The sequence below is a fragment of the Saimiri boliviensis genome, chromosome 2 (genome assembly GCF_048565385.1).
Source record: "Saimiri boliviensis isolate mSaiBol1 chromosome 2, mSaiBol1.pri, whole genome shotgun sequence".
NCBI classification, from domain to species: Eukaryota; Metazoa; Chordata; class Mammalia; order Primates; family Cebidae; genus Saimiri; species Saimiri boliviensis.
The window spans coordinates 101882318-101897211 of record NC_133450.1 but is presented as its reverse complement, the minus strand read 5'-3'; the positions used below and the strand labels follow the sequence as shown (position 1 = coordinate 101897211).

At 34.8% G+C, this 14894-nt stretch overlaps 1 protein-coding gene across 6 annotated transcripts in view; it reads right to left on the bottom strand.

Annotated features, from left to right (window-relative positions):
* The window catches only part of MDGA2 (MAM domain containing glycosylphosphatidylinositol anchor 2), an 845750-nt gene that overhangs the window by 383468 nt on the left and 447388 nt on the right, over nt 1-14894 (bottom strand). The window contains exon 1 of one of the 6 annotated variants that reach the window (XM_074393990.1): nt 2439-2535. The exons of the other annotated variants lie outside the window; for them this stretch is intronic. The gene's annotated coding sequence lies outside the window, so the exon portion shown is untranslated. Of the gene's footprint in view, nt 1-2438; nt 2536-14894 lie in introns of those variants that run through there. 6 annotated transcript variants of the gene reach the window in all.

Below are 14894 nucleotides of genomic sequence, written 5' to 3'. Positions count from 1 at the left end.
AAATAAAATTCTTGTTTACTTCTTTTTCAGGTTTTTCTCTGAGAGCAAAACTGAGTTCTAACAGACATTTCTGGAGTGGTAGGGAGGTCAGTTTGTCTTCAGCATTCTCATCTCCGACACTGAAAGCTCAAAAACAGTGGAATAGCAGCCACGCTTACTGAAAAAGGTCAGGGAAAGGGATGTCTCCCAATATTCCACACCCATTCAAGAGCTCATTCATCTTTGTGCGAAATAAAAATATTCAGTGATATGCAAACATTCATTAACCTCAGGGTTCAAACTAACAAAAATACCTGAAACAATACTCTAACTCCCAAGAAATGAACTGTGTCTGACTGAGGTCTGGGATTTTGAGAAGATGTAGAAAAGTACATTGTGGTGAGGAGTTAATAGATATGCATTGAATGAATAAGGAGGATTTCCTTGGGTTAACATACAATTTAAGTTTCTTTAAACCAAAGGACATAGAATAAGAAGATGTGTAATAACCAAGCAAAACCTAGAAGTTTGGCATAGGAATGTAATGCAAAGCACTGGTAACACCGTAGGGATGGAAGGAAAGGAGAGGAGAGAAAAAAGTTACTCTGGAATCTTAAACTTTGGGATGGTTGAAAGGGGAAAACGTGTCTCTGTGGGAGAAACAGTTAGGTGTCTTGTTTATACTTTTAAAAAGCATAAATGTCAATTAAAGCAACAAAAAAAAAAAAATCACAGTTTCATTAATGGAAGGAAAAATGAGAAAAAGGAAAGAGTGGAAAAACTAGAAACTTGATAAAATGAGCAGAGAAATAGGGCAGAGATAAAAGAAAAATATATTACATGAAATAAATATATATTTAATTTTAATTTTATTTTTAATTGGCAAAAATATATATATGGATATATATTTGAGCAAGAGATGGACCTTAAAGAAGACAAAGTAGGTTTTTTGATCCTTCTTTGTTTTTGTCTTTTCTTTAAAGTTAACCTCTGAGGAATTTATTCACCTCCTGTGTGAATAAATAATTAGGAAAAACATAAACTTAGTGCTTCTCTTAAACAGCATCGGACTTCTTCAATGCATATGGAGCACTATGACAGGACCTGCTGGCATTATTTCACACCAGATATGACACAGGAGGGTACATCTTGGTGCAAATGCGTATAAATACAAAATGCTGGAGATTAATGCCATCATCATAGAGAAGTTTGATTTTGTAGCACTGCCATGACATTACTCCCGGGACCCAAGCCACCACTATCAGAATTCCATTTCTTTAAAAGTTAACAAAATGCTATTGTTCTATCCTCTGATTTTAATACCACGAGACGAGAAGGCAAGAAAACTTTAATCCCCATTTTATAGCTCCAGTTCTTCTATGACCATGAGAGTATGTGCTATTATATACTGGGATCCTTTCTGACTTGAAAGTTCACCCTCTTTCCTTCATTTAGTATCTACTTAATACCCTCTGGTCCCCCAGATACTATTTTATTAGAAAGCCTTCCCTCTATCATAAAGCTCTATTATGTCCTGCCCGCTTTGTTGCCATGGCATTCTGAAATTCCCTCTGTGAGAGTGCTTATCACATGCTTTTGAAATCAGCTGTTCACATATTGTAGGAGATAATTGGTATTCTGTCTGATTCCCTTAGAGCCCTTTACCCTTCCTTATGTTACCTCACTGGGACTCTTCACTTCTCATGAAATAAGGTACTAGGAATATAGAGTTAACTTGCAGTCAGAGTTAAGCCTGGGAAATCTTAGGAGTTTACTCCCTACCTCTGTGCCTCTCAGTCGATGAATGATTATTGTGGGATAAGAAAGCCCTTCTTCCATGCTTCCAGATAGGACAGAGTCTTCAGCACAACTTACATCCCAGTTTCTTTGCAGTGTCAAGCTGATGCTAACCTTGTGAAACCACATCCTGGTCCAGCTTCCTCCCTTTCCTCTCTTTCTTTCTTGCTTCATGATCAGTTTCTCCCAAAGGCATTTCCTTAATAAATCACTTGCACATAAATCCTCATCTCAAGTTCCATTTGTAAAGATTCAGACCTAAAACATAATAATTTGGCCTAACCAATGGTAAGTTCACTAAGGCAAGGACTATTCTTAAACTTGGTGTCTCTGGCCCAAATAACTGAGCCTCGAACATAATAATCATTGAAAAAATCATTGTTGCTTGAATTGATTCTTGACACTGTAATTCTGCTGACAATACAATTATGAATTAGATAAAATTCCACTTCACAATGCATCCAAAATAGAATGAGTTTAGTCTCTTTTGGTGGTTTTCGCTTATCTCCCTGACTTCTGAAGAATTGACTCCCTTAAAGCCTTGTGATTTTCTACGTACATTCACTTCCTCAATCACTTCCTGGAGTCCTTTAAATGTCATTTACGTAATGATGACTCCTAAATTACTCTCCTTGACGCCCAGAGTTCTAGTCACCAAGTACCTGTTCTCTATCTCCCACAGAGCATATCCAAAATGAACTCTTGATCTCCTCTGGAAACCATCTCTCCCAGTCTTTCCCATCTTGATCACTGGAAACTCCATCCTTTCAGTTATTCAGACCAAAACTTTACAGTCTCCCTTGATGAAAAGAGAATGTTAATAAAAGCACAACATACCAGTATTAATTTGTTATTTAAAAAACTCTATACTATATACTAGATCTATGATAGACTTTAAAACATGTTTTATAACTTGAAAAGTAATAAAACAGTCATTTACTAAATTTTCCTGTTTGTCAAAGATCCCCAAGACCCCACCCAGGTTCAATGATTTACAAAGGACTTTGTGGGACTCATTATACAGTCTCTGACTGATGGTTTCACGTATGACTTTTTTTTTACTTAATGATTATTCTGTTTGATTTTTGATTTTATGATGATGTGAAAGCAATACACTTTCAGTAGAAACTATACCAAATTTTGATCTTTTCAATAAATTACAGGAGATATTCGACACTTTATTAAAAAATAGACTTTGTGTTGGGTGGTTTCTGCCCAGTTGTGTGATAACATTACTGTTCTGAGCCTGTTTAGGTAGCATGTAAGGGTAGGCTAAGCTAAGCCGTGATGTTTAGTAGGTTAGAGAAATTAAATGCATTTTTTCTACTTACAGTTGGTTTATTGGGATATAACCTTACTGTAAGTCAAGAAGCATATGTATGGTCATACTCATGACTACGATATATTGCAGTAAAAGAAGGCAAAGCACAATTAGCAAAAGGAAAAAGGTGTCTTGGTTGAAGTTTGGTGAAGAAAGGACACAGCTCCTTAGTCCTCTCCCAGTGAAGTCACACAGGATATATTTAATGGTGAATTATGACAACTCTTGTGAAGTGCTGTCCACCGGGGAAGTTATTAGAGACTCAGTGCCCAAGATTTTTGCAGGGGGCTGGCCACTTAGGCACCCTCCGCCCAATATACAGCAAAATTCCAGTCCCCCAAAAGTAAAGCAAATTTCCAGCATAAACTATATTGTCTGCCAAAAAAATTATATATATAGTGAAACACTCATCAGTTGGAGAAAGCTGGGACCTCTCTTGAAATCCAAACTCACAGATGCCAGCTGAAGGCCAGCCTTGCAAGCAGGCATGGTATTTTCAAGCTTGCTAGATTAACTATTCTCTTTCTTTATACACACATATACTGTGTAAGCAGAAGTGTCACCTGAGAATTCTGAAGAAACTCCTTAAAAGGGGCTTATCTTTCTAGCTTTTCTTTCTTCTTGCCTGAAATTCAAATGTGATACCTGGAAATCCAGGATTCAATTTAAGTTGTGGGCCAACCTCAAGATAAAAGTCATGTGCTAAGAATGGGTCCCTGATGGGACCGTGAAGCCACTATACCATCTCAGTAATCCCTATTAACAGACGTTTTTTTTTTCTGTGAGATAGAATTGATGTCTACCTTGCTTGTGTTATTATTTCTGAATTCAGTAATTAGCAGCCAAACAATTTATAATAAAAAAATCAATTAATAAAAATGTAACAAATACTTTTTTTTTTTTTTTTTTTTTTTTGAGATGGAGTTTCGCTCTTGTTATCCGGGCTGGAGTGCAATGGCACGATCTCGGCTCACCGCAACCTCCACCTCCTGGGTTCAGGCAATTCTCCTGCCTCAGCCTCCTGACATTTTTAAAATATGAAGGTCCTGTAAATAAAAGATCTGCTCTGTTTATCCAATGGAAAATAATGCAAATAATACCCTTGAAGAAACAACTGAAAGTATCTAAACAAAAAAAGGAAACTGCATTCATTAGAAATGCTATATTTAAAAATCTAAAAATAATTGAGAAGCAGCTTGTGAGAGAAAGAACTATTCGTTTAAAAACAATTAAACTGGGCCTTTAATAGCCTAAAACAGAAAATCATACCATAATCATCAATATGTCATGTTTATGGAGGTAAAGATGCTATAATGACATACAGTATATTCTAAGCCCTTTTTTTGTAATGAGAGTTAATAAATACAGGAGGCTATTCCAGTTGGCTGTAATGTTTCTTCCATAACTTCAGAAGGTTTCCCTGATCTAACTTTAGCACTTTTACACTTAATAATCAATATTGATTTATCACATATTTTACAAATGGAAGTTTTTTAAAGTGTTGCTGTGTAACAGCATTTCCATCTTTTCCTTCTGAGTTTCTTATGGGAATTTTTTTCACCATTTATTCTCAATCTTGTTGAAAATGAAGCAGGAATTCCTTTAATGATTTTTTATAATAGAATATAATCTAAATTAACAGCATTGCAGACACTGCAGAGTATTAGAAATGTAATAAAAAGTAAATTGCTCTGTTCCACCGTGCTCTACTACAGTCATATTTACATCTATTCATAACGTAACAAAATGAACTCCTGCCATTTAAGGGATTAAACACCAGCACAATTATACACTAGCATAATTATAGAAAAATGGGATGCTTCCAAGGCATGTAGGTTTGACAGAGATGTTTGTAATTACAGTATTCATGTATTCTCCTAGCAGCTAAATTCAGCCATACTATACCAAATACATAATACAGTGCAATTCTAATAGTGTTTTCTAATAATTCATCTAAAATTCCCCCCGAAAAAGTTACATTAAAATGACTTAAGGGATATCATAGAGTGAATAATCTGCCCCTGTGCATTTTTCCAGGCACCTGAAACTGGAAAGAGAAAATTAACACTTCCAATTCCTTTGGGTACATTTTCAATCTTATGGATGCATTTTTACCTCACATTTTGCCACTAAAATATTTAACAATTTTTAGAAAAATGAGAATGAGAACAACAACGAATTTTATGGGTACCTTGCAAAACTAGGAGATGTAAATGACCTTTATGTAAGTTTACAATCGAAAGTCATTCAACAACCAGGTGATTTAAAGCTATCAATAAGACACGCAAAACTAAAATGAGGCGTAAGAAATAACGTGCATTAAAGAGGACCATTTTTAAATGTTCATGTAAGTAGCCCAGTTTTAGTACCAATGAATCAGACAGCATTAACAGTACACTATTCCTACACACATTTGAAATATTTCAACCCACTAGATTAATGTCAGGGTTAAAAATTGCAAAAATTATATTTAACCTCTTCGGATTCTGAATAAAGTTTAAAAAGAGAAGAAATGTGACCTAATTTTGTGCTGGATTTCCTACTGGGCACTTTTGAATTGCTGTCTTCATGTAAAACCCACTAGCAAATACTGCAGCCTTCAATTTGCAGATGACTAAATTGAGATTCAGAAATATTAACTAACTTTCCTAGTACTGCACAATTAGTAAATAGTAGTTCCAGGATTCCAACACGCATCTGTATGACTGTTTTTCTACTGAAAGTCACACATATTTATTAAGGACTTACTCTGGCAAATTATTAATGTACCTCATTTAATCTTCATAAGAATCACATCAATTAAGCAGTAGCTCCTCACTTTACAGATGAGGAAACTGGTGTTTCAGACAGGAAAATGATTTTCCCAGATCCCACAAGTAGTATATGAGCAAGCTATGATGGAAGTCCCAAGCCATCTGAGTCTAAAGTCTGTATTCAATCTCACTTTGATGTTAAGAGACATTGACTCCAGTAGCTTTAATTTAGGTAGAGCAGGAAACCTTTCTCCAAGAACACGTGAAAATGGCAGGCAGCTGTAACTCTTGGTAAAGTGAGCACATCCATTATTAAATTTTACTCACCCATTGTAAAGTTTCCTGTACATATTCATATTTCTACCAGATGTTTTTTCCTAATTGGAAATGGCAATGAAGAATAAAACACAAAGTTATGCTATGATAATGCTACCTGGGTTTCATTGGACATAACAAAAATAGAAGAGAAAAAAAAAATTGAGCCCGTATGTTGGAAAAAAAAAAGAAAAGGAGAAGACAGAGAATCAAAAGTGAAAAGAAAAAAGGTCTATCTGAGAACCTTCTTAAAATAAAATGCTGTTTTCCACAAACAGCAAGGAAATGATCGGATATAATCATCAACATATTGGCAGATTCCATACATATGTCTTGAGTAGTAAGTTAGACATTTTGACTTTTGTTCAAAAATAGTAAGATCAAATGGGTTATGGGGATACATGAATAGGAAAGTTCTCCATATGACTGCCCCATATGACCGGAGGATACAGTTTATTGGACACTCATTATCTTTTTCAACTTTTGACTAGAAAGACTTACTTACTTCTTGCAATTCAGGGGCCAGAAAGCTAAAATCTGTTTTACCAGACTCCCTTGGTCTAAGCTTGCAGACAGAGTTTGGGTTTTATCAGTAACAATTCAGAATCAGATTAAGTGAGAAGAGACATGCTTTGCAAAGAATCAGTATACATGGTTAAGAAACAGATCCAATAGTTCCAGGGCAGGATTCTCCATCCTTTGTTCATAATTAAGGTCCATTTTTCTTGAACTATTAGTAGGGAGAATTACTTTTGATTCTAATTGGAGAAGCAGTTCTATTGGTGGGCAAGTGGTGTGATATTATTCTGTATGTTATTCTTGCAGGCATAGCCTTAGGTTTCTCTGCAGACTTTACATTATGCTTTGTTAGGAATTAATTACCTAGAGTCATCCATTTATGCTTAAACACGCTAAATGAATGTTATTATCTGCAACTGAACTCTGACTGACAAAGCCTTTTTTTCGCCTTTGCTCTCCCCTGCCCTCAATGAGGTTTACCCTTAAAGCCAGGCCAAGGAAAGTGAGAAGTCAAGTCAATACTACAATGCCACCGCTACGGCCCCCACTCTCCAAAAGTACGGTCCCTCCAGGGAATTACCTGTGGTACTTACAGATGAAAACTGCAGCTTTATTCCAAAATTATAAACAAACACCATAAAATCTAACTGCCCAGTGAAATTTACACATTGACGGATACTCTTAGCTGCCTAAGTATTATCTGTAGATCCATGAATTTAAATGATGGTTTTCAATTCCATAATTTTAATGAGAGAAAGAGGAATGATGGAAAACAGGGAGTCATTGGTAACTAAAGAGAGAAGTGACACCATCAACAGAGTGTGAACAATCAGAAGTCAGGTTCTGCTAAATAAAAACATCACTTGGTACTACCTGAAACATGCAGAAGCTACTCTAATTTGTAAAGACCTTAGTGTGTCTTTAACTGAAAGTAAGCACTATTATAAAAGAGTTTCACACTCAGTATTTAAATTATCAGTGGAGTTACATTTTAATAAACAAGTCTGTAAAGTTTAAAACTAAAAGTTTGCTGTTTGATAGTAAATTATGTCACAAGTTCATCTATTCATGTAAAGATAACACCAATATCTGCAAAAACACATGAATACTTAGTTTCATCCTGACATAAATGAAGATATATTACACAATACTTAAAATCATTAGACCTCATAACTGTGAGAGAATTGCATATAAAATACTAAATTCTATGTTAGGTAAAATATAAACAAAATTCTTATTGCAAAGCTGATAAAATGTCAAAATTACAATGTGTATGATAAAGATTTGTTTATCTCTCCTTACACACTTAGTTTTCAAGCCAGCAAGAATGTGAACATATACTCAATTTGCATCAGTGTACTGTCCTTAATTCCTAAAAAAGTCCAACTTTGTACTTTAACCTTGGTTGTCACTTTCTGAGGGATATCTCATTGCTCTGAAGACTCTTCATGTGATATACAGTATGAGTAAGGTGGGTCATTAAAGCAAGATGGCAGAGGGAGAAAAAACTGAGCAATTACTGGTCCTAAAATTCAAAGAAAAAGATACTTCTATAGAACATGTTATGCAAAGGGCAGGTCAATGACATTTTGTTAAAGTTTATAAAAGAAATCATGTTATGTGGCTAACTAAAAGGCAGAGTATTGACCTAATAGTCTATTAGACTGTTTTAATTTAAACCTACATTTAGACACTTCTGAGAACATTTCACTCCCACCACAAGGATTAGGGAGAGAGAACTCAAACCTTTAAGAATTATGAATTAGAGCCCCAACTAATGGATCTCTCTATTAGCCCCACAACTTGCACTCAGGTCCTCTAAGAAAATAGATGACACAATTGAAACTCTTCAGCGTGTTTCTTTCCTCCTAAACTATTAAGGGTAACCCTTAACATGTTTTCATCTACCTGGCTAGTTCACATTTAAACCAACAAAATACCTTTTTAAAATATTTCCATTTCTCATCGATAAACTTATTTTTTACATTCACATAATAAAGACCAAAATCACATAGCAATAAAAATAAAATAGCCAGAAACAGTAACTTAATATTGTCCCAATAATATATGTATGTCCATATATGATATAAATACTTATATCATTAAATTATGAATAGTAAATATAAATATTTGTATTATATATTATATAAATGCATATGTGTAGATATCTGTGAAAAAACTATAATCATGAGTCATCTGACATAATAATAAACCCTCTAGTATATAAAATACCATGAGGTAAATTATAGATGCCATTATCTATTATTAATTAAGGTTTGGACATATCTGAAATTTTGGCTTATCATAGCAATTTTCATATATTGTTTTCCTGAAGTAAAGGAAATTCTAACAACCTAGGTCTCAGTATTCTGAATGCACTTCTACCAATGCCACTTCTATCCCTGTTGTCTATGAAGCCCCGGGATACCAAGTATGTGCAAATATCAATACCTCTGGCAAAAGTACAAGTTCAAAATACAATGCCAAGAGAAAATAAGTGTATATTGAACTTATTAGGCAATAGGAAATGACACACAATCCAAGATGCTACTATGGCACTTCACGAAAAGGATTTTTGCCTCACCCAGTAAATTTATATATCCACTCTTTTAGGTAAGAGTCTCACTGCAACTCTCATTGCAAAATGAATACAATAGACATAAGACTGCTAATAAATAGCAAATGCTAAAGTCCATGGAAAGGCATTGTATTATAGAAATGTATTTTTATTCTTCCCTAATATTCTTTGATGGAAGTATTTACTTAATTTTGTCACTTCAGTAAATTACTGTATATTTACCAAGTTGGCTTAATTGTCTTCAATTAAGAAATTAGTGTTCATATGTTAACAATTTGAACATGTAATTATGATATCTAATTACCTAATTATAGAGTATATTTAAATGATCAAAATCTTCATTATCTTATTGATTTTAAAAGAGTGTAGGATATTTATTAAGCATCTCAAGCATCACTTACAATATTGTCTTCCAAACTGCTTACTTTCCAAAGTTAACAAGACTTGAAAGACAAATAAAGAGAAGATAATGATAGAAGTCATGTATCCTACTGGGCCATAAAACAATTTTTGCTTATCACATCCTAAACATATCAAAATGACTATTAGTAATAGCTCATGATTCTTTGGTTCAATCAATGTATTAATTTATAATACATTTATTACTTAAAAGTTTTGACTAAGAAGAAATTTTTCTTAGTCCTGGAATTATGACAGAAAAAAGTTTTGATGTCTTTTGAAAGAGGAGGTTTTACTGTTTTTACTTTTTTGGAAACTCATCTTCAAAAGAATAATGTGAACAACTAATAGCAATTCAGACCGTGTAGGCAGTGGTGATCTTATAAACCTTTCTGTTCCTCACAATCTTTGCTAAATGAGTAGATTAGTAACAGTGATCTTAGTCTGAATCCTTTAAAAAGACCAGAGCTTGAAGCAAGGATTAGAGTATTGACATTTTCTTGGAGAGGTGCAAGCTCAGGAAATAATGAGGGAAGAAAAGGGGATGGACAATCTTGTGGCAAGGAAAAATGTGAAGAAATGCAAAGAATGTGTTGTTCATGATATACCTTTCTTTTGCATAAAAGATTATCTGGAAGGTCTGCAAAGGTTAATATACTTCCATTGCCATTCCCTAAGTGAGGAATTAATAATAATAAACTATGTGTTTTACCCCTTCCTGTTCCTGTTTCCCATATATCTAGACTTATGCCAAGATGAACTAACTTTCCCATATGGCTGAGCTTCATTAGCTGACCCGAGCGGCTGCTCAGGAAGCCATATCTGAAGGCTGAAACTGGCTGTGAGAATTAAACACTTTACCAATCCCCATGCCTGGGTCCAAGGGTCAAGAAGTGCAGAGTCAAAGGTATGGTTAGAGAAATTGGGTTATAAAGGAAGAAACACTGTAGGGACGCAAGAGTGTTGTTACAAGATCTTTTCCAAGACCAAAGCTGAAGGATACAATTAACCGTGGTAGGAAATGTGCAGGAGCAGTTAGTGTTTGAGGAAAGTCCTGAGAGGTAACAAGGATAAAGAAGACCGAGATTCACATTCTATTTCAGGGATAAAGAAATGCTAAGTAGGCGTTCTTCCAATGGCCTTTTAAAAAACAGAACAAAATAAAAAACCCAAAACCTGATGTTGCTAGTGATGTCTTCTCAAATGCCTCCCTAGTTTCTGGGCAAAGATAGATGAGGCAATGATAGCATCCGATAAGTGATTGATAAATAAATAAAGAGCCATTTCAGTGCCTTCTGGGAGCAGATAAAAGGATATTGTGGCTTTATACATTAGCCAAGTACTAAAGTACCCAATAATCAACGAGTTTGAAAATGTTCAAAGTAAGTTAACACAAAATATCAGCTTTTAGATTTTGTAAAAGTTTATTTTCAAGCTATTTCCTGAGCTGGGCCATAAAATATAAAGAAGAGTTTCCATGAAAATGCACTTTAACTCTGCTTGCAAAATAAGCCAAGCTGTTAGAAACCTTGTAAGGCACCAATTTAATATCTCCCTCTGACCCAGTTCTTAGAAATGTGTTATCAAGTTACCTATTAATATAACTTACTAGTGCAAATACCCTGAATATGGAGTACTTATAATATTCAGGTTCCTATAAAAATAGCTATTGCCTCCCCTAGAGTAGAGCAAATTTTCTCTTTCCCACAACCTAAATCTAATTTCAAGAGGCTTATTATTAATTCAGAATGCTAGAGAATCTAGTGCATTAAAAAGGAAAGCCTTGCAAAGGAAAAAAAAAAAAAAGTCATTCATTTTTTAGGCATGAACCAAGAAGGTAAGGTCCTAAAATTTAAAACACCTTAGTGCTCTGATTAAAAACAAAAAATAAAATAAAATCACATTAAGCAAATTGGAGAACTCTAACTTCTAATATAATCAAACGATTTGCAGCACTTACTAGCTGCATTTCACACCCAGGTCTCCCAGGCCTTCCCCTTAATGCCAGCTTTTCTTTATACCTCGGAATTCACCTGAGACAATGTAGTAAAAATCATTCTAAATAATGAGTAGGACTTGTAAACATGGTTTTACAGGTAAAAACAATGGCATATTTCTCCTCAGTCATTGAAATGGGGCAAAATGTAAACAAGAATCAAGATACTGCTTCTGGAATGATCACAGATTATCACTTAGCTGCACAAAAATATTACAAGTAAAATATTGGTTATACAAATATATGTTTGTAATGAGTGTTGAACTTTACTGTCAGGAAGTAGCAAATTAAAACTCCATATCCATGTATATGGCGTGCACCATTCACCCAGTTTCTCATATCAAAATTGTTGAATCATCTTAGACTGCTCTTATTCTCTCACCTCCATATCCAGTCCCTCGACAAAATTCTCCACTCAAAATATATTTGACCTACTTTCTTCTACTACCTCTGAATGCTCATCTGTTTGCCCATGTCACCATCACCTCTCCCTGGATGCAAGGTTCAGCTTCCATTCTTGACCCCTCTAATCTATGTCCCAAATTGCAACCAGAGTGACCCTGTTAAAACAAGTCACATTCTAAATGTTTAAAGCCCCTTTTGGCTTCCTATTGCCCAGAAAATGGAACTCATTCCTGTTCATCAGGCCGTATATCTGTCTTCATGACTTGTCACTCACTGAACTCAAGGCAAACCTACCTTCCTGAAAAACACCAAGAGTCCTCCTGCTTCAAACCTGTACCCTTTGCTGTCCCACTTCTTTTAATTTTTCAGAAGTCTCTGCCTAAATGTCATTTCATCAGGATAGGCTTCCTTGACCACTCTCTTAAACACAGCAGTTCCTATTATTCCCAATCACCATATCTTCTAATTTTCTTCAGCACACTTACTGATATCAGAAATCAGAACGTATATGAATTTATGTATTGCCTGTTTTTCCCTAAAAGTATAATCTTCAGGCCGGGTGTGGTGGCTCATGCCTATAATTCCAGCACTTTGGGAGGTTCAGGTGCATGGATCATGAGGTAAGGAGTTCGGGACCAGCCTGGCCAACACAGTAAAACCCTGTCTCTACTAAACATAGAAAAAATTAGCCAGGAGTGGTGGCGGGCACCTGACATCCCAGCTACTTGGCAGGCTAAGGCAGGAAAATCACTTGAACCCAGGAGGTGGAGGTTTCGGTGAGCTGAGATCACGCCATTGCACTCCAGCCCAGGCAACTACAGGCAACACTGTGAGACTGTCTCAAAAAAAAATAATAATAATTACACACACGTGTGTGTGTGTGTGTAATTATATATATATATATATATATATATGTGTGTGTGTGTGTGTGTGTATATATATATATATTCATGAGGGCTAAGATTGTGTAGGACTTGATTGCTTTATCCCAGCACAGTACCTCATACTTAGTAGGTGCTTAATACTCACCTCCCTTCTATAACATGCTGCTTTCTTTATAATATTCTAAGTAAACATTAACAAGCAGAAATTATCTCCGTAATGCCCCCATGTAATTCTAAGGGAAATCTGTATTCCACAAAATTCAAGGTCTTATGCGCTTACAAAAAAACCCAGATTACCCATTTAGTATTAATAAAAACATCAACATTACTAATTAAAATGTTTGTGTTATAAATTACCCTGTGGACTTCTGCAAATAAATGTGGAAATGCCATGTTCCCAGATGGGTATTCATTCAGAGAAGAGGTTTTATGAAAAGACTTTAAAGCTTATTGATGTTAGGAAGAATAGAAAGTAAAAGTTCAGGGATAAAAAAGGTGATATATTCACGATTTCTCCACAATTAATGATGTAAAAACAAAATAAAACAAGACACTTTTTTTTTAGTAAAAATATGACTAACACAGAGGACCGCAAATAATACAAAATGATTTATGATAATATTTTTTAAATTAATAGAAAGTAAGGTTGAGCTAAGAGGTAGAAGGTTTAAAATGGGAAGAAATATCTTAATGTTTCGTGGTAAACTGTGATCAGCTCTGCAATAATCAGTTTATTCTTTACCCAAAACTTTATTATTGGTATTTATGTAGCTGGGTTTAGTTGTTGTTGGATAGCTATCAAACATAAATTATCTTCTGCAAATTTGAGTGTTACTATTGCCATCATAAAGTTTTATTGAGGGCCTAATATGAACCTCATGCTAGCTTGGGGGAAACAAAACATATCCTGTGACCCTGATGACCATAACCTTTATGAAAGTCAAAATTTATAAGAAAATAGCTCTGCTAAGTGCTTAAATTATAGACAAATTCTGTCACACTGCATTCGTTTCCTGGACTAGTATCACTGAGTTATGGAAACATACCATTATTTTAATCACAAATATTTCATTATAAGCTTCTACTTTAACAGGTCTAACATAAATTACAGTACATGGTGTAAAATAATTTATAAACTATCAAATGAATGAGAAAACCGGCCTTCTCAAAAGGATGTGTTTGTATAGCAAAAGGCAAGTAATATGCTTTGATCAATTTGATATGAAACATAAAAAGCTTCTTTCATATAAAACAGATACCAGGCATACAATTTTAATTGAAGAGAATTTTTGTTACTTCTTAATATTTCAAGGGAACACATACCAAAAGGAGCTGTCAGTTATTTTATTATTTTATTATTACCTTTGGCTATTTTACCATTACCTTTATAATAAGATAATGAATTTTCCTTTTGGGGGGGGTGGGGGGAAGTCTTCAATGCTTAGCAAATGAGATCGTTCTAAATTAAATTATCTGCCTGGAAAGACACTATTTTAATAAATATTCGATTGAATAAAAGTTTTTTCCTCCATATACACGAATGCTATTGCATCCTTGCTTTTTGAAACAGCAGGCTTTATATCAAAATTTTATATCTTTCTCTTTTAGGATTTTTTTTTTTTTCCCCAGAGTGTAGTAGTAATCTTTTTCTCTATACATTTCAGTCCTTGAAACATTATTGGGCACATTCAGTGTTATAACCTTGTCACTCAAATATCTGATAAAACACAAAGCGATTTCACAAAAAATAATGGAAGGATAGACAATGTCTTGCTCTGTCAACCAGGCCGGAGTGCAGTGGCTCAATCTTGGTTCACTGCAACATCTGTCTCCCATGCTCACAAGGTTCTCCTGTCTCAGCCTCCTCAGTAGCTAGGATTACAGGTGTGAGCCATCACGCCCAGCTAATTTTTATATTTTTAGAAGAAACGGGATTTCATCATGTTTG